We start from the raw sequence: 17806 nt of genomic DNA on the forward strand, positions 1-17806 counted from the left end.
TTGTTTTTCTAGATGGACAGTCTTGGAGCTCCATATTTCACATTTGTTGAACTCACCATGATATTGTTTATACAGCCCATGCTGTAATCTGCATTTGTTTGTTTGTTTGTTTGTTGGCCATGCCACATGGCTTGCGGGATCTCAGTTCCCCAACCAGGGATTGAACCCAGGCCATGGCAGTGGAAGTGACGAATCCTAACCACTAGACCACCAGGGTAATCCCCTGTAATCCATATTTCTGCCCAATTTGAGCAGAATAGAGAGCAATGTTGAGTGTTAATTATGGAGGAGTATTTACTTCCAGAGAAATTCTTTTTACTTCTGAGGCAAAAGGATTTCTGATCTTCCATCTACCTTGATTAGGTCTCATTGAGCTGGCCTCATAGGAACACAACAGCTCTGATCACAGCTCTGATCCAACCACTGGCTGAGAAAGTTACTTGTATGTTGCTTTGGGGTGCACATACCTCTGTGCCTCATCTTCGCCTTTTCCTCCTCGTCTCAGATAGGGCTTGTTAAAATGTGACTTTTAACTTTCTAGTGATCTCTGAGAGACTATTTTGGAGGCAGGTCTGGGGCATGTATATCATCCTTAATACTTAGTTATTCATTCAATGTTTAGAATAACTTCACACATACCCTATGCCAGGACAAAGCCAGGAACTGGGGAGATAAGGAGGAATAATGTGTGGTCCTACCCTCATATAGCTCACTGGCAGCAGACGCTGGGTTCCAGATCAAAATAGTCTATCATTATGTAATTGTGGGGAAAAGATTCACCCTAAAAAGAAGTGCAAACTATTAACCTACAGCCATGACTTTTGTTCGCAAGAGAGTGTTAGCAGTTTCAGCAACATACACTTCTATCTTCTCTCAATAAATTCATTTAAATATTCTAATTTGTGCCTTTGTTTTCTAAGTAAAAGCAAGCAACTCTGAAACCCAAATGGATATCTAAAAATCAGAGCGGATCTGTCACTGTTTGATCCGGCCTCTTAACTCAATGTTCACATGAAAGCCAGTCACTACACAGTATGCTCCTTCCTTTGTTAAGAGGTTATGAATGATAATGATCCAAGTTCTAGTAACTTTGTGAAATCTTATTGGTAATTTGAAATGGAAGGAAAATAATTAACAATTAGTTTTGTTAGTAAAATTTACATGAAATCCATTTGGGGAGGTGGGGCTAAAAGGCTAAAGAGTAATAAAGACACAGACCTACTAGAGAATGGACTTGAGGATATGGGGAGGGGGAAGGGTAAGCTGTGACAAAGTGAGAGAGTGGCATGGACATATATACACTACCAAACGTAAAATAGATAGCTAGTGGGAAGCAGCCGCATAGCACAGGGAGATCAGCTTGGTGCTTTGTGACCACCTAGAGGGGTGGGAGGGCGGGAGACACAAGAGGGAAGAGATATGGGAACATATGTATATGTATAGCTGATTCACTTTGTTATACAGCAGAAACTAACACACCATTGTAAAGCAATTATACTCCAATAAAGACGTTAAAAAAAAAGAGTATATTTAACCAAGATTGAGTAAATACTGGATTACTCTCCTTTCATAAGTGAGTAGAAAATTGGACAAAATCTATATGAAAGAATAGGTTCCGACGGGTAGGACATGATTGCGATCTCTGAGTGAAGAGAAACAAAGGAGGTGAGCCCTATAATCACCCTACATTTCTGAGCTGCTTTCCAGAGAATGGTTTTCCAGTGGGAGAGAAGGAGAGCCCAAACATACAGATGTGGTTTCATTTCATTGAGGACAGAGATTCATGGAGGCCAAGGCAGCTAGAATTTCCAGGGCAGATACCAGAAAGGAAGAAGTCACATAAAGAAAAAGCAACGGAAATATTCGTAAGTTTCATAGGTTTCTATTTGAATCTTTGTCTGTTCATATATACAATGATTCCCCCACAAGGCCAGGCAAAGAATGATCAAAGACCTTACCTATAAACTGAGCAATTGTCAGACCTCACACAGGGGTAAGAAACTTTCTAGTTCCAACCAACCAATGTGGAGAGGCCTTGCTGAACATCTGGAATATTCAGTAAATAGCTCAGTAGGGAATCTTACTAGGAAGGCTAAACTATCAAACCTGGAAGGAAAATAGTCAACATTTTAACAGCTTTACTGAGATAGCATTCACATACCATATATTTCATCCCTTTAGACTCTGCAGTTTGGCAATTCCTCAAAATGCTACATGTAGGGTTGCCGTAGTCCCAACAATTCCACCTGGAAGAAAACACAAATCCACAGAAAAACCTGAACAATATATTTCATAGCAACCTTATTCATAAATACTTAAAAAGTAGAAGCAATTCAAATGACCATAAGCTGATGAATGAATAAACAAAACATGTTATATCCGTACAACGGAATGTTATTTGACAATAAAATGGAGTGAAGTTCGGACACATGCTCCAATATGGGTAACCCTTGAAAACATTATGCCCAGTGAAAGAAAGCCCAATTAAGAAAGACAACAAATTGTATGATTTCTTTTATATGAAATGTCCAGAACAGGCAAACATATAGAGATAGAAAGTAGCTGAGGGCTGGGGAGGGGCAAGTGGGGAAGGGGGAGTGACTCCTAATTTGGGGGGTGATAGTATGTTCTAATATTAGATTGTTGTGATGGTAGTACAAGTCGATGAATATAATAAAAACACTGAACTGTACGTTCTAAACGGGTGAATTATAGGTTATGTGGATTAAATCACAATAGAGCTAGGAGTTTTTTTCTCCCATGAGTTTCGTTTTTTGTTTTTTTTTGCGGTACGCGGGCCTCTCACTGCTGTGGCCTCTCCTGCCGCGGAGCATAGGCTCCGGACGCGCAGACTCAGCGGTCATGGCTCATGGGACTAGACGCTCCGCGGCATGTGGGATCCTCCCGGACCGGAGCATGAACCGGCGTCCCCTGCATCGGCAGGCGGACTCTCAACCACTGCGCCACCAGGGAAGCCCTCCCATGAGTTTCAAAGGGCATTAGAACTGGATATAATACCTGGTTCTGTAATGGATGCTCATGAACAAATAAATGAATTATTAAAGACAGTTACAGAAATTTGGATATGGAATGGACATTATCAAGACAAAGAATATTGAATATTGACATGGAAGCATAAAGGTAGACATTGCTTCTCCCAAATAATAAAATAAACACATTAACAACAGAAAAAAAGGTAATTAAAAATGTAAAAAAAAAAGTATACTTTTATCTAATTTTGGTTAAATTAAAAAAAATAACAAGTAAGTGTGTGTGTGTGTCTACACATATGTAAAGATTTGGAAGGACATACAATATAAGAACATGCTCTTAATTAAATTCTGGGTAATAGATGATGTTTCTATTTTCTCATTTTTTCTTTCCTTTTTTTTCATTTCTTTACACTGTACACATATTTATTTTATAATTTTATTTTATTTGTATATGTCAAACAAATGCAAAGTAGAGAGAATAAAGTGACAAACCCCCATGCACCCATCATGCTGCTTCAACAACTATCAGCACAGTCTATTCTGTTTCATCTGAACCTCACCCTTATGCTCCTTGTGTTATTTTGAAGCCAATTAAAATGTTACTTTTAATTCAAAGATTATCATCAACTTGATAATTAACTTGATATAAAAGCATAGAAGAAGGTCTTTTAGGTACATATCAATTTGTGATTGAGAATAGAATAAGGACGCGGTAGAGTGGGTGGCTCTTTTATGATGGAAAAGTATTTATGGAGAATTTTTTAAATCATGCAAAACAGAAAGATAATTTTTAAAAAAGAAGCATTCCTCCATATGTATTAGAGGCATAAGGTTTTCCTCAAATTAGCAAAGGTCCATGGAAAGAAGCTGAAGAAGCACTGAACTAGAAATCAGGAGATGAGTTTTACTTCTATTTCTGTCACTGTAACAATAATCTCTTGAGTCACTGCTTATAAGGATCAAGCATATTATTCACTCATTCCGATAATATCTTTGAGCATCTACTATATGTCCTGCATTGTCCTTATTGCTGGAGATACAGAATAACTTCATTTCCATATTAGTCAAGACTCTTTGGCGGTAAGTAATAGTAACTTTGACTCAAACTAGCTTAGCCAAAGAGAAGATGCAATGGCTTACACAACCACAGAATCTAGGGATGGATCTGACTTCACATGCATCTGGAATCAGAGGCGATTAGAGTTTCATCAGGACCTAGTCTTACTATCTCTCCATCCCATCTCCTCAGCTCCACTTTCCTCTGTGTGGGCTTCCCTTTCATGCAAACTCTCTCAATATGGTGACCCCTGGCAGCTCCATGGTTATATCCTCACTGCATCAAGACCAAGGGCTCTCGGTACTACCTTTCCTCCTCTCGGTCAATTATGATCCCATCTCAATATATTCTCTTGCGTAAAATCCAGAGTGCACCAAGTGAAACGTCTGGCACATTAGCTGCTACGTAAATGTTCTCTCTTTCCACCGTCTACCTACAAGGCTGCATCACCTATGCTTGACAACCAAGTTGTTTCCTTTCTTTGTTTTTTTAATTTTTAAAAATCATTTATTTTTTATGTTTTTATTTTTAATCTATGATCTGTCCTCTGAGGCCATAGTTTGGAAACGATCCATAGCCCATTGACTCATGATGATATTCTGGGCTGATTTTCAATGAATCATCATTGGATGTTTCCCTATTGAACCATCAGAGATCCTGCATGGGGTTACTTTGCCAGTACAACCCACGTTATTCACACTCAGTGCTGATGGAAAAAAACTGTGCTTGTGTTTTCACAGTTACTTCAGGAAAAGAAATGCCCATGATTCCCATCTCTCTTTTGAAGAATTACTTATAGTTTCCCTATTATCCAATGGAAAGTCGCAGCATAACATAGTTCTCTTTTTTCCTAAGGGCAGTGTAAACATCTTTCCTCTCTACTTTCTCTTTCCTTAGAGTCAAGGAGGTATTCCAGAAAGAGAACGTAAAATGGTGTAAAATCCCTCTCATCATCTGCTAGCTGGGGCTTCCTGGAAAGTCATTTGGCCCTTCTGAGCCTCATTTCTCACAACTATTAAATAAGGATAGTAGTGGACCTACCCCACGATGGAGTTCAGAGGATTACGGAAAACTGGTTTATAAAGTTCTAACATACTGCCTGGGACAGACACAAGTCACCTTTCCTCCTCCAATGGCACAGCATGTTCAGATTTCTTTCTTTAGGTCTCACTGTATTTGTTTTTGTTGTTGTTATAAATTTATTTATTTGTTTGTTTATTTTTGGCTGCGTTGGGTCTTCGTTACTGTGCGTGGGCTTTCTCTAGTTGCGGCGAGTGGGGGCTACTCTTCATTGCGGTACGCGGGCTTCTCATTGCGGTGGCTTCTCTTGTGCAGCACGGGCTCTAGGCACGCAGGCTTCAGTAGTTGTGGCACGTGGGCTTAGTAGTTGTGGCTCGAGGGCTCTAGAGCACAGGCTCAGTAGTTGTGGCGCACGGGCTTAGTTGCTCCACGACATGTGGGATCTTCCCGGACCAGGGATCGATCCCTTAACCCCTGCATTGGCAGGCGGATTTTTAACCACTGCGCCACCAGGAAAGCCCCTCACTTTACTTCTTATATGACCATTACTTCTATTTCTCCTATTCATTCATAAATCCCTTGAGCTTGTGAATCATGCTTTGGTTCTATTTATTGTCCATGGAGCTGAGCACAATGCCTTTTCGTGCAGAGGGGCCCTAGCCAATGACTCATAGCTGTAAAAAACGTCATAACTTTGATACTCCTATCCCCAAACTATGGGTAGGAATATATTAATGATACAAGCATCTAATAACCCCACTACATGTGAGACTGTGTTATGTGATTTGTCTATTTTCTCATTTGATCTAACACTGTGAGCATAGGTATGGCTCCTTTCTCGTTTTACAAATGAGGAAACAGGGTTGTAGATGCTAAGAACTCACTGCACAGTCATTCAGCGGGTGAGTGGTGGGCTTTGTCCTTAAACCCAGGTCTGATTACGCTGGACACCTAGCCCCTCTGACTCGACTGCACTGCTGCACATCGCCCGTCTTAGGACTTTGGCATCTCAGTCTGGTGCAGTATCAAAAGACCAGGCTAAGATGTAAAGTCTTCAAGAACCCATACTTCATGGTACAGGTGTATAGTACTGTGGGAGCAGAGATGTGAGTGCTCACAAAGGCAATCAGGGGAGAAACCTGGGCTGCAAGAATTCCTCTCTAGTCCTAAAGCCCAGTCAATTACGTGCAGATAAGCTCTTGTTCCAAATAAGCTCTTGGGCGCTTAAGTGTGGTGCCCATTCCCTGCTCTGGTCCCTCTGAGGATCCTCTTTATGTTATGGTTCCAGGTCTAGCCTGGATTCTCTGTGGATGTTTTGTTTTGAGTCTCAGACCTGTGCCCCACAAGGACACCCCCTCCTTTCCCTCCTGCTACACTGAGGGCTTTGACGTCTTAGCTCCCTTCGCAGCTTCTGCCTGCCAGGTGGTCTAGTCAAACTCTAAATTGTTGTGGGAACCTGGCTTCTCCACCTCTCTTTTGCAAAGTAGCATCATGCTTCACTCTTGAGATTTAAAATTTAACAGCATACATATTCCTACAACAGGAAAACATTTCAGCTCCCTTTCCACTGACTTTTTGCTACTTTAAACCTTCAAGCTTTCTCTTTTCAATAGCACTTGGGTCATTGCAAGCCCTGCCCAGTTGCAGGTGGATAGAGCCCAGTCTAGGTTTACAAAACAAGAATGGGTCCCAAAGTGCTGGGTGGAGATGGTAGAACTACCAGGTATTTGACCCTTTGATCTGGATTCAAAAGGAGGCAGGAAAAATGCACCTGGGGCCAGACACTGGGAAATGAGTGTAGAAGGAAATGAAGCAGGACCCTGAATCCAGATCATGTGACTGGAGAATAGGGTAAGAGCATCATGACTCTGGAAGGCAGTGATGGAGAACCCTACAGATGGAGGCAAAAGGGGTTAGACCAGGAAAGGTCTAGCCTGCCATGTGATACTAACGAAAAGAGTTGCTATCACCTTACAGATGTTATTTCTTTTCATCTTCCAAATAGATCTTTGGTATATATTTGTATATCCATTTTAAAGATGGGAAATTTGAGGTTCAAGTAGGTTAGGTAATCTGTCCAATGTTCTAGAGACAATGGGTGGCCAAGATTTAGATGTTGATTTGTCTGATTCCAGAACTCACACTGATTTTCCAGAGATACTGTATTTAAGGAGCTACACTTCAATATTATCCATGGAAATTAAGATGGTCTCTGAACCTAATGAACTGATGGGGCAGGACGTTACTGATGTAATGCCCAGTCAGATTGCTTCGCCATGGTACTACTCAGGTGACTGTGGTCCCTTATGGCCAAAGGAGACAGGGCTGGTACTGCAGGAGCTCACACACGTGGATAAAGGGTTAGCACTAGAGGGCTTGACCTGGGGCCCCTTGGACGTGGCAAATAGCTTTACCCTCCTTATTTCTCCACTCTTTGACATTTTACTCCCCTTACAGGCTTTCTCTCTCATGCCCCCATAATGTGTCTGCAGTGATTTGAGAAGGTTCACATGCTTTCCCGTGTCCCTCCATGCTTGTAATTCCACAGGGCATGTTCTAAAAATAAAATGAAGCTATTCTGAAGTAGGAATATTCATTTGCTCAGAGCTAAGCTTCTGGGGAGCTGCAGGCAGTCACCGACACATTTTCAGAGACCTGTTCCATCTCTTACAGCACTGTCATCTACTGCCCGGGCCTCAAAATACTGCAGCCTGACTCTGTAGCCCAGTATGACCAGTGCAGATTCTCTAGGCCTCCATTTCATTAAAGATAAAATATATTCAGTGAGGATCAAAGCACAGAATGCTCTAAGCATCCCTAGAGCAATGGTGGGAGCTTGGGAGCCTGCAGTGAACGATTGGCAGCGGCGCAGGGCATGGAGGTGGCATGCAGGGCAGGGAGGCTGTGGGAAGAAGTTATAGAGAAGTAGACTGTGGTCACATGAGGACATTCTAATAGCCTGAGCTGTCTGAGGATGAAATGAACCATTCTGGAAGGCAGAGAGTTTCTTGTCACTGAGAGCGGGACTGTAGCAGCACTTAAGGGTACAGGGGAAGCGCTCACCCCCGCTGAAAACCTGGCCCCCAGGCCTGCACAATGGGGACAGAGTTCTGGGAAATAACGAGTTGAAGTGCTTGACCATGAAGGAAGCCGTTGGCCCAGTCCCATCCTCTCTCTGCGGCATTCCAATTTGGACTGTGTGGGAGCAGGGTGGTAGCTCCCCGGCATCAGCAAGCTGGGTGTTGGCATCAGTCCAGCTTAGCAGGGAGCAGAGGGATGAATGAAGCCAAGTGGGACATTTGGCAGCATCTGACAGAGGAGGGCCAGCTTTGCTTTCTTAGAGTACAAGGTCAAGTCTCAGAGAGCCCACCGAGGGGGCGCTACGGTCCAGGCGGGTGTCCGGAACTCTGCAGAAGCAGAATGATGTGCCCTAGACTCAGATGGTGTGGAGGATGGTGGGAGGGAGTGTTGGGGGCAGGGAGAGTTCCTTTGCTCCGCGATCCTGCCATTGGGCATGAGGTTCTTACGGAAGGTCAGTGTGACACTGCCCAGGGAAGGGCCTGTGTGTCTATACCCACTGAGGCAGGGCAAGCAGGAGCTGACCTTCCCTGCAGGGGCTGGGTGACTGCACCTTATACTGCCTTCCATTCTGAGACCACAGCATCCCATGGCCTGAGGGAATCTGGGATTCAGCCAGAGTTGTGTTAAGTGTACTTAGAGGCATCAGTCCTTGGTCTAAAGCAGTGATTCTCAAAGTTTGGCATGTGTCAGAATCACGTGGATGGCTTTTTAAACCCTGAATGGCCGGCCCCACCCCCAGAGTTTCTGATTCAGTGGGTCTGGTTGAGGTCTGAGAATCGGCACTTCTAACAAGTTTCCAAGGTTGCTGGTGCTGCTGGTCCAGGGACCACCCTTTGAGTAGCTCTAGTCTAAAGTAATACTAAGAAAAAAAGTACCCAGGAAAGTGGTGCTTAGTCTTGATGCCAAGAACTAGAGATATCCCAATAAACAAGACAGAATCCCTGGCGTCAGTGGCTTATTATCTAGAGATACATGAATGGGCAGTTACCAGGCAGAGTACTGCCAAGACAGGAGTAATTAATTACTGGTGATGCTGAGCCTGTGTGCACATGCGTACTGAGACATACAGTCCTGGGACACTAGAGAAAGTTTCTGAACCACTCGACCTTGAAACTGGAAGCTGATTTTAGGGTCAGAAAACCCTGCATCAGCTCTTGGCTCTGCCCTTGGTAGCCAGTTGACCTTAGATGAATTAATTAGGTTCTTTGAGCCTCAGATTCCTCGTTAGCCAAGTGGTCCACAGGCACTCATCACCATGGCCACGGGCATGTTCTAGGCACAGGGCCATAGAGAGTAAGCCTGACAGCTTGTCCCTGTTCCCAAGGAGTTCACACTGCTAGTGGCATTGGGATTGGGGACAGGACACTACCATGTAGATGCATAAATGAGATAAGCTGTGACAAAGTACAAACAGGATAGCCAGGACAGGGAGAGATGAAGGAGGACAGATGATTTTATAGACGGTTGTCAGAAAAGGCCTCCCTGAGCAGATAACGTTTGAACTGAGGTCTAGATGATAAGAAGAAGACTGTATTTGAGTAGATATGTGAGTTCAATAACTCTGATGGTCAACTATCAATAAAATATGCTTATTATTATCACCATCCTTCTCTTCATTACACTTACTGTTGTTGTTATTCTTACAGTTATTACAATGACTATCATGCCAGGAATGCAAGCATATGAGTGAGGCCCAGAGGAGCGCGCCCTCCCAGGTACATTCAGAAAGGTCATAGGTCAGCAGCACTGAAGCACAGAGCATTCAGGGGGCGTGAATGACAACACCTGAGATCCAGTAACAGATCTGCGGAGCTGGCCAAACCCTGGACGTTGTCCTTGGGAGCCAGGGGAGAAATCTGGGTAGCAATGTGACATGTTCATATTTGTGTTTTAGGAAAAGCACCTGTCATCTCGTTTTCTCCTGTGTGCGGCGTGGGGAGTGGGCGGAGGTCAAAGGTTGTGGGCGAGGGGGAGACGCTAGCAGTCTACAACGGGAGGGACCGGTGGGGCAGGTGGTGACAGAGGTATTTAGGAGGGGCGATGAACAGCCGTGGATTGTTCTGGATGGCAAAGGGGCTCGGGCCATGGAGAGAGCCTGCCACAGGAATAGGACGCGCCTCTCCCCAACCTCCCTTCAAACTACGAGGAGGCAGGGCTTTGGGGAACCTGCTGCGGGATGTCAGCCAGGTGACTCTGCCATGTGGGCCTTCTTTCTGTCAAACAGGATATTTTTCTGCTTCCCAGAGAAGAGTATTGTGAGGACTAAGTCAGATGGCAGGTATGAAAAGCACTTTGGCAATTGTAAAACATTGTGTCAAATGTGAGGTGCTATTTTTATTACCCTTCATTTCCTTGTATAGAATGTGACCCAATAACTGGATGACAGTGTCTGGCTGCTCCAGAGGCAGCAACAAAGGAGGCGATGGCAGGCCCCGGGTCCTACCTGCCAGGGCCTCTGGACATGGCCTGAGCTAACTCCCCAGGGGCCCACCTTTCTCAACAATGCCCTTAATGTATCTCTCATTTAAAATGATTTGCTAGGCAAAGCTGTGTACAGCATTAGAGGAAAGGCGGCAGCCTCGGGTGATTCAGTGCCTGCAAAGAAATAATCCCCATCAACTCTAATGGGGGTTAAGACGGCAATGACATGATTACCAAGCATCCTCCCATGATTAAGCTGCACGGCAGCTGGCTCTGGATGCAAACAGGCACTCCCAGCAGGGGCTCCCTGTGCAAAGCATTAACGAGAACTTAAGATAAATTCCTCTTCATTGGGCTTTGGAAATGGAAACCTATGTAGGGCAAGGCTGGGCGTGACACACCATGGAAGTCATTTTACTCATAGCTGATCCCTTCCTTCTTTCCTTTCCTCTCTTTTCTCTTCCCGCCCACTTCTATTTCCCTTCCTCCTCCTGTCCCTCAGGTCTTTCCATCTCCTACTGTGACATTAGGAAGTAATCCCCGAGGCATGTACCCTGATGCATTTGGAGCCCAGCAGTTCAGTGATGGGGGCATCCATGGGAGCTTCTCTGCGTGGGTGCTACGGGGGAGAATTGTGGGAAGCCTGTGGTCACACACACACTTGATTCTGTCCCTTGGAATGTGATGCACAGGTGAACACGTGGCTTTCCCATCCTTGTGTGTGTACACGTGTGTGCACTGTGGCCCAGCAGTGCCTCCTGTCCTCTCGCTCCAGCCAAGCATCTTGAGGACTTGCTCAGAGCACAGTGGCTACTTGAACTGTGAGGCCCCTGAGGTTCCAAAAGAACCTGCAAACATCAGCAGACTCATTTGCTGTGAAGGATTTTATATCAAGACTCCTACAAGGGCCACAGCAAAATAGCTCAATCTCAGATTGCATCCACAGTCGTGGGTCTCATCCGTTCTCTCTCCTTCCCTTCCCCAAGTGATGAGCAATCTTGTCTATCCCAGCTCAGCTCCTAGGAGCTCTGCTCTCACCTTCTCTCAGACTGAAACCTTGAACTAATGAAACTTCAAAGCTTTTGCACAGCAAAGGAAACCATAAACAAGACCAAAAGACAACCCTCAGAATGGGAGAAAATATTTGCAAATGAAGCAACTGACAAAGGATTAATCTCCAAAATTTACAAGCAGCTCATGCAGCTCAATAACAAAAAAAACAAAAACCCAATCCAAAAATGAGCAGAAGACCTAAATAGACATTTCTCCAAAGAAGATATACAGACTGCCAACAAACACATGAAAGAATGCTCAACATCATTAATCTCTAGAGAAATGCAAATCAAAACTACAATGAGATATCATCTCACACCAGTCAGAATGGCCATCATCAAAAAATCTAGAAACAATAAATGCTGGAGAGGGTGTGGAGAAAAGGGAACACTCTTGCACTGCTGGTGGGAATGTGAATTGGTACAGCCACTATGGAGAACAGTATGGAGGTTCCTTAAAAAACTACAAATAGAACTACCATATGACCCAGCAATCCCACTACTGGGCATATACCCTGAGAAAACCAAAATTCAATAAGAGTCATGTACCAAAATGTTCATTGCAGCTCTATTCACAATAGCCTGGAGATGGAAACAACCTAAGTGCCCATCATCGGATGAATGGATAAAGAAGATGTGGCACATATATACAATGGAATATTACTCAGCCATAAAAAGAAACGAAATTGAGCTATTTGTAGTGAGGTGGATAGACCTAGAGTCTGTCATACAGAGTGAAGTAAGTCAGAAAGAAAAAGACAAATACCATATGCTAACACATATATATGGAATTTAAGAAGAAAAAAAAATGTCATGAAGAACCTAGGGGTAAGGCAGGAATAAAGACGCAGACCTCCTAGAGAACAGACTTGAGGTTATGGGGAGGGGGAAGGGTGAGCTGTGACAGGGCGAAAGAGAGTCATGGACATATACACACTAACAAACGTAAGGTAGATAGCTAGTGGGAAGCAGCCGCATGGCACAGGGATATCGGCTTGGTGCTTTGTGACCGCCTGGAGGGGTGGGATAGGGAGGGTGGGAGGGAGGGAGATGCAAGAGGGAAGAGATATGGGAACATATGTATATGTATAACTGATTCACTTTGTTATAAAGCAGAAACTAACACACCATTGTAAAGCAATTATACCCCAATAAAGATGTTAAAAAAAAAAAGATAACAACAACAACAAAAAAAGACTTCTACAAGGGCCACAGCAAAATAGCTCAATCTCAGATTGCATCCATAGTCGTGGGTCTCATCCGTTCTCTCTCCTTCCCTTCCCCAAGTGATGAGCAATCTTGTCTATCCCAGCTCAGCTCCTAGGAGCTCTGCTCTCACCTTCTCTCAGACTGAAACCTTGAACCCTACAGGAGGTCCTGGATCTCCGTAGGAACAGACACTGGATTGGGTCCCCCCTTCTCAGAGCTGCTTTGCCCCTTCTCCCAGGGCCTATGTTGGCATAGGTTATCATCTTCTCCCCAGAGATTACCGCCTTTCCAGCGTAAGACAGTATCCATTCAAGGCTGCACTGTTTACTGCGATAGGGACCACCGTCCCTGTTTGAGCTTCAGTACACAGCTGGCATTTCCATTAGTTCAATAAATGTTTACTGATTAGTGATTAGTGGGGATACAAATGAAAATAAGACATAGCTCCTGCCTGTAAGAAAACCACAATCTAGAGGAAAGAGAAAGATGTAAACAAATAAGTTCAGTAGATTATTTTAAGTGTCCTTTATAATTTGGAGATGTTTGCATTTACAGATATGTGTTCAGCTCTGGAGAAGCCAGGGTGGAATAGAGCATCTGACTCATAATTCCCAGGGATCTCGTTATTACCGAGAGTGACAATAATATTACAAGCTTTACTGTGATCTTCAAGTATCTGTAAGCACTAGTTCCATTAACTGCCAAGGAAACTGAGGCTTAAAGCAGTTAAATGACTTTCCCAAGGCCAGACATCAAGAAAGTGGCAGAGCTATAAATCAAATTCTTACCTATTTGACTCCAAAGGTCTCACTCTTTACCTTACCCCAGCCTGCCTTTCTCTGACACCCTCCTTTTTGGATGGAGACTTGCTACCAACCTGCAAAATGGTGGAGGGTGACCCTTTTTATGTCAGCATGATGTTTCAACTTCTGAAATCAAGCAGCATCGACATGTGACATGACAAGGGAACATTTTCCCCATTCAGAGGATCATTAACGGAAATGAAAGCCGGTGGATCATTGTTACGCACGAGGAAGCAACATAAATGGAAAAATCTATGAGTGTCATATCCATAAGTCTCTGGGGAGTTTGCAATGGAAACAAATGGGCCAGAGTGTGAATGGGTAATGCTTCACCAATGGGAACCTGGGAACCATCAGGCCAAGCTCTCAGCAAAATGATCCATTCTGTTCAGCATGAAATGAATTCTCTGGCAAAATAGAGGAAAGGCAGCTTAACCACCTGTTTCTCAACTGTAAGATCTTATGGATCTGGGTTTTGTCTTCGGGAAGATGAAGGAATGCTAAAGCATATTCCTTTGGGCATGTGGACAGAAGCTCGGCGGATTCTCCTGCAGGTGGCTTAAAGCCCTTTGGCCATGGCCCTGCAGACTTGGCAGAGCTTGGAGATCAGGGCTTGTTCCACACTCCTCAGGTTCGTTCTAAAGATGGCAGCTGGAAGATAAGGCCACTCCAGGAAGTTGGACACGGCATCCAACATGATGCCTCTTAGAACAAAATCTGTTCAGCAAGCCCGGGTCCTTTCTGACAAAGGGACAGTTCCTAGTTGATCAGGGGGATGTTTGCTCATTAGGCCAAAATTTTCACTCTGTCCCTACTTGGGCATGGTCCAAATTTCCCCCAAATCTCTGTCTACTTGGGAATTCCATTCTGCTTCTCCTCAGAAAAGTGTCTTCCTCAGGAAGATTTCATTGATCATCAGTACCAAACTAACAGCCCCTCCCCCTCAGGGTCCTTATGCAGCCACTGGAAAGTGTGAATCATATGGAGAAATTTGTTTTTCCTTGCCCACCATCTATCCTCACTTTGTATAATAGCACCAAGGTTTTCGGAGAGGAACCTACAGGACAGATATTTGTTCTCTTCTTAGGATTCAGTAATTTTATAGAAGAGAGGTTCTGGGCAGCTTCCATGAAATAGTATGATCCCATCTCTTCTTAAAAATAAAAATAAGAATTATAATGATGCATTAACTTCTATTGCATGCTTAAATACATGTACTGTATTAAGCACTTTTCATAAATTATCTCATCTAATCACCACACATACATCTATGAAGAAGACTCTTATTCCCATTTTATAGGGACTGAGAATCAAGGTGCCAATAGTACAGAACCAGGTATTTACACCCAGATGTCTCTGACTTCAAAGCCTTTTCCTTGACTACTATGCTCTGTGCTGCCTCAAAACTCCTTTTTTTCAGATATACAATACAAATTTGAGGATTGAATGCCCTGAGGTGTACTCAGTAAAGAACATTATTTAATTTTGCTTCGTCTTAACATGGAGAGCTTTGTAAAGCTTTTCTAGGTACCACTGCCACTATCAGCAGGTCTGTCCCTTCCTGACCTATATGTTCAGAGGAGGACAATCCTGTAGAAGTTGGAGTAGTAGTACTGGTGGTGGTGGTGGGGATGGTGATGATAGTATTTACTGAGAGCCTATCATGTGCCAGGTGTTTTCCACGTATTATCTCATCTAAGTCTTACAATTTTGGTAAAGAGTGAGTGTTATTATCATCCCTATTCATAGTAGATGAGGACACTGGGATTTTGAGAGCTATCTTGCCAAAGGTCATACTATTAGGAAATGGTAAAACAGGAATTTGAACCCAGACCCACCTGAATTCTCAGCCCCTGGGTGGTGTCTGCTTTTCTCCTAAGCAATGGCAGGCTGCCTTCCCTCGGGGAAGGGCCAGCCTCCAACCCAGCAGAGCCCCACCCACGCTGGTAGCTCAAACTCTAAAAGGACATGATGATTTTCTTTCAAGAAAGAAAAAGGAAGCCTCTTGTCCATCTGTCACCCAGCCTTCTAAACTGTAAAACATCGGAACCTGTGGAAGCTCTGCTGTGACCACAGAGCTCTCCAGCAGGAGGCTGGACACAGGGAGGGAGTCCCACAGGCCTCATGGCAGCAGCATGGGATCATTCTATGTGGAACCCTATAGACCAAGAGTAGATTAAGGCTTCAAGATACACGAATTTCAAAATTGAAGCAATAAAGCACTTTTTTTTTTCTCGGCTGGCAATTGCCCCTTAATTGGACCATGAATAGCAATTACACTATAAAGCCTAACAGGAATTCGTGGGTAATTAGAGTGTGTCTTGGGTGGTGGGTTTTAATGGAGGAATCCTGCTAATCATTGAGTGACTTTCACCCTCTACCAAGTGATAAAATCATCATGTAACGCCTATCAATCATTCAGAGAAATTGCAAGTGTGATTTTAATTCCTGTTAGAGTAAGACTAAGAAGGCTGGAAATCCACTCTGCCCAGAAGGCTCTGTCTGTGTCCTTGAAGAAGTGGAAAAAGCAGAAGCAAAGGTGCTCCCATGGTCTGGGAACTTACAATGCTCTGTCTGTAGCTGCTTTTTACACAGTACTAACTTCAGTCCTCAGTACGGCTTTGTAGAGAACATATCTTTACACCCAATGCATAGATAAAAGCATCGAGATTTGGAGTAATTTACCCAAACTCATATAGCTAGTAAGTGACAGATCCAGAATTTAAATCCGCGGGCTTAATTTATGTCACGCTCAAAGTTCATGACCATTTAACTCTATAATTGCTCAGCATTTATTGAGTACCCACTCTAGGCACTGGCTTTCCACACATCATGCGATTTAATACTTTCAACAGGTACATTGGGTAGGTGCATTTTATCACATTTACAAATGAAAAAGTAGAAATCAACAGGAATGGTGGAAGTTCCTGTTCTGGACTATCACCCTCTCCTACACTTCCCATCTCACACCGCCCCACCCCCCGCACATACCACATTTCTTCTGTCCCTCCATCTCTAGTTTCAAGAAGCTGAAGCCACACTTTTGGGGTTTCCCTCAAAAGCAGGCCGTGAGCCAACAATACAAGAGATACCCTAAGAAGCACCAGGGGGATGGAGAAATGGCACAAGGAAGTTAAGGCAGCCAAGAAAGGATGAGCTAGCAAGGAGGCTAGCAATGTTAGAGCCTGGATACGGCCTCACCGGGAAGCTAGAAAACAGTGTAGACCACACATAGCACTCACTGCAGAGCAACAGGGTGGAAAGTATGCATCTACCGACTTCAGCAGTCATAGCTGGGGAATCCGGAGGTGGGAGACTTAATCCTTCCATGCTTTCAACTTATGACAAAGATAGCAAAATAGGTTCCAGAGCAAGAGAAGGCCCTCAGCAAAAGAGTTCAGGCACAAGTGGTAAAGACCAGTTCAACAGTAATGGAACAAACTCGTCTTCAATGAACCAGGAAGCAAAGGAGAGGCAACAGAAAGAATAGCTCTGGAATGCGATAGACCTGCTTAGGTCTGCTTGCTGTATCATCTTCTGGCAGTGACTGACCTGGGCTAATGTGCTCACCATCTTCCATTCAGTCTAGATCAACTCACACATGAGCCAGGGAGACTGAGGCACACATCCAGAGTGGATTAGAAGATTCTAGGGATAAGACCTGTCCGATCCCAACACTGTACTTATCTGGCAGACATTTGCTGCTCAAGAGAGTAAGTCACCTGCACCTTGAAAACTGCTTTAAAACCAAACAATAAAAGGCAATTTCTGGTCAAATCATTCTTCAGATGGGTCCTCTAGAGAGTAAAATGTCACTTGTAACTTCTCTATCCAAGGGGTCATGGATTTCTTTGAAAATCTATTGAAATCTCCCAGCTCCATCCCAGAAACACACACAGAAGATACAAAAAGATAATCTGCAGGAGACAGAAGAGATACTTCCACAATTATCTGGGGGAATCAATATGTAAACACAAGTACATTTAGTGAATTTGCTGGGTTTTGCCTACTATGAGCATTCCCTAGTCATAATCCTGGTAGTGATGTAAGCCTGTGTGGACTCTTAGAAGAAAAACATCATTTTTGGTGTCTCTGAATGGCTGAGGGCCAGCTAGGACCCTTATTCTGTATCCCGGTTCCCAGCAGCATCAGGACCACATGTTTCAGCAG

General features: G+C 43.9%; 1 long non-coding RNA gene across 7 annotated transcripts in view; it reads right to left on the reverse strand.

The window, feature by feature from the left end:
• LOC307175353 overlaps positions 1-17806 on the reverse strand; it is a 638943-nt gene that overhangs the window by 21240 nt on the left and 599897 nt on the right. For all 7 annotated transcript variants that reach the window (XR_013824319.1, XR_013824320.1, XR_013824321.1 and 4 more), the window contains one exon: positions 2162-2246. This is a non-coding gene — a long non-coding RNA (uncharacterized lncRNA). The remainder of the gene's footprint in view (positions 1-2161; positions 2247-17806) is intronic.

This window comes from Stenella coeruleoalba (assembly GCF_951394435.1).
Source record: "Stenella coeruleoalba genome assembly, chromosome: 16".
Lineage (NCBI taxonomy): Eukaryota > Metazoa > Chordata > Mammalia > Artiodactyla > Delphinidae > Stenella > Stenella coeruleoalba.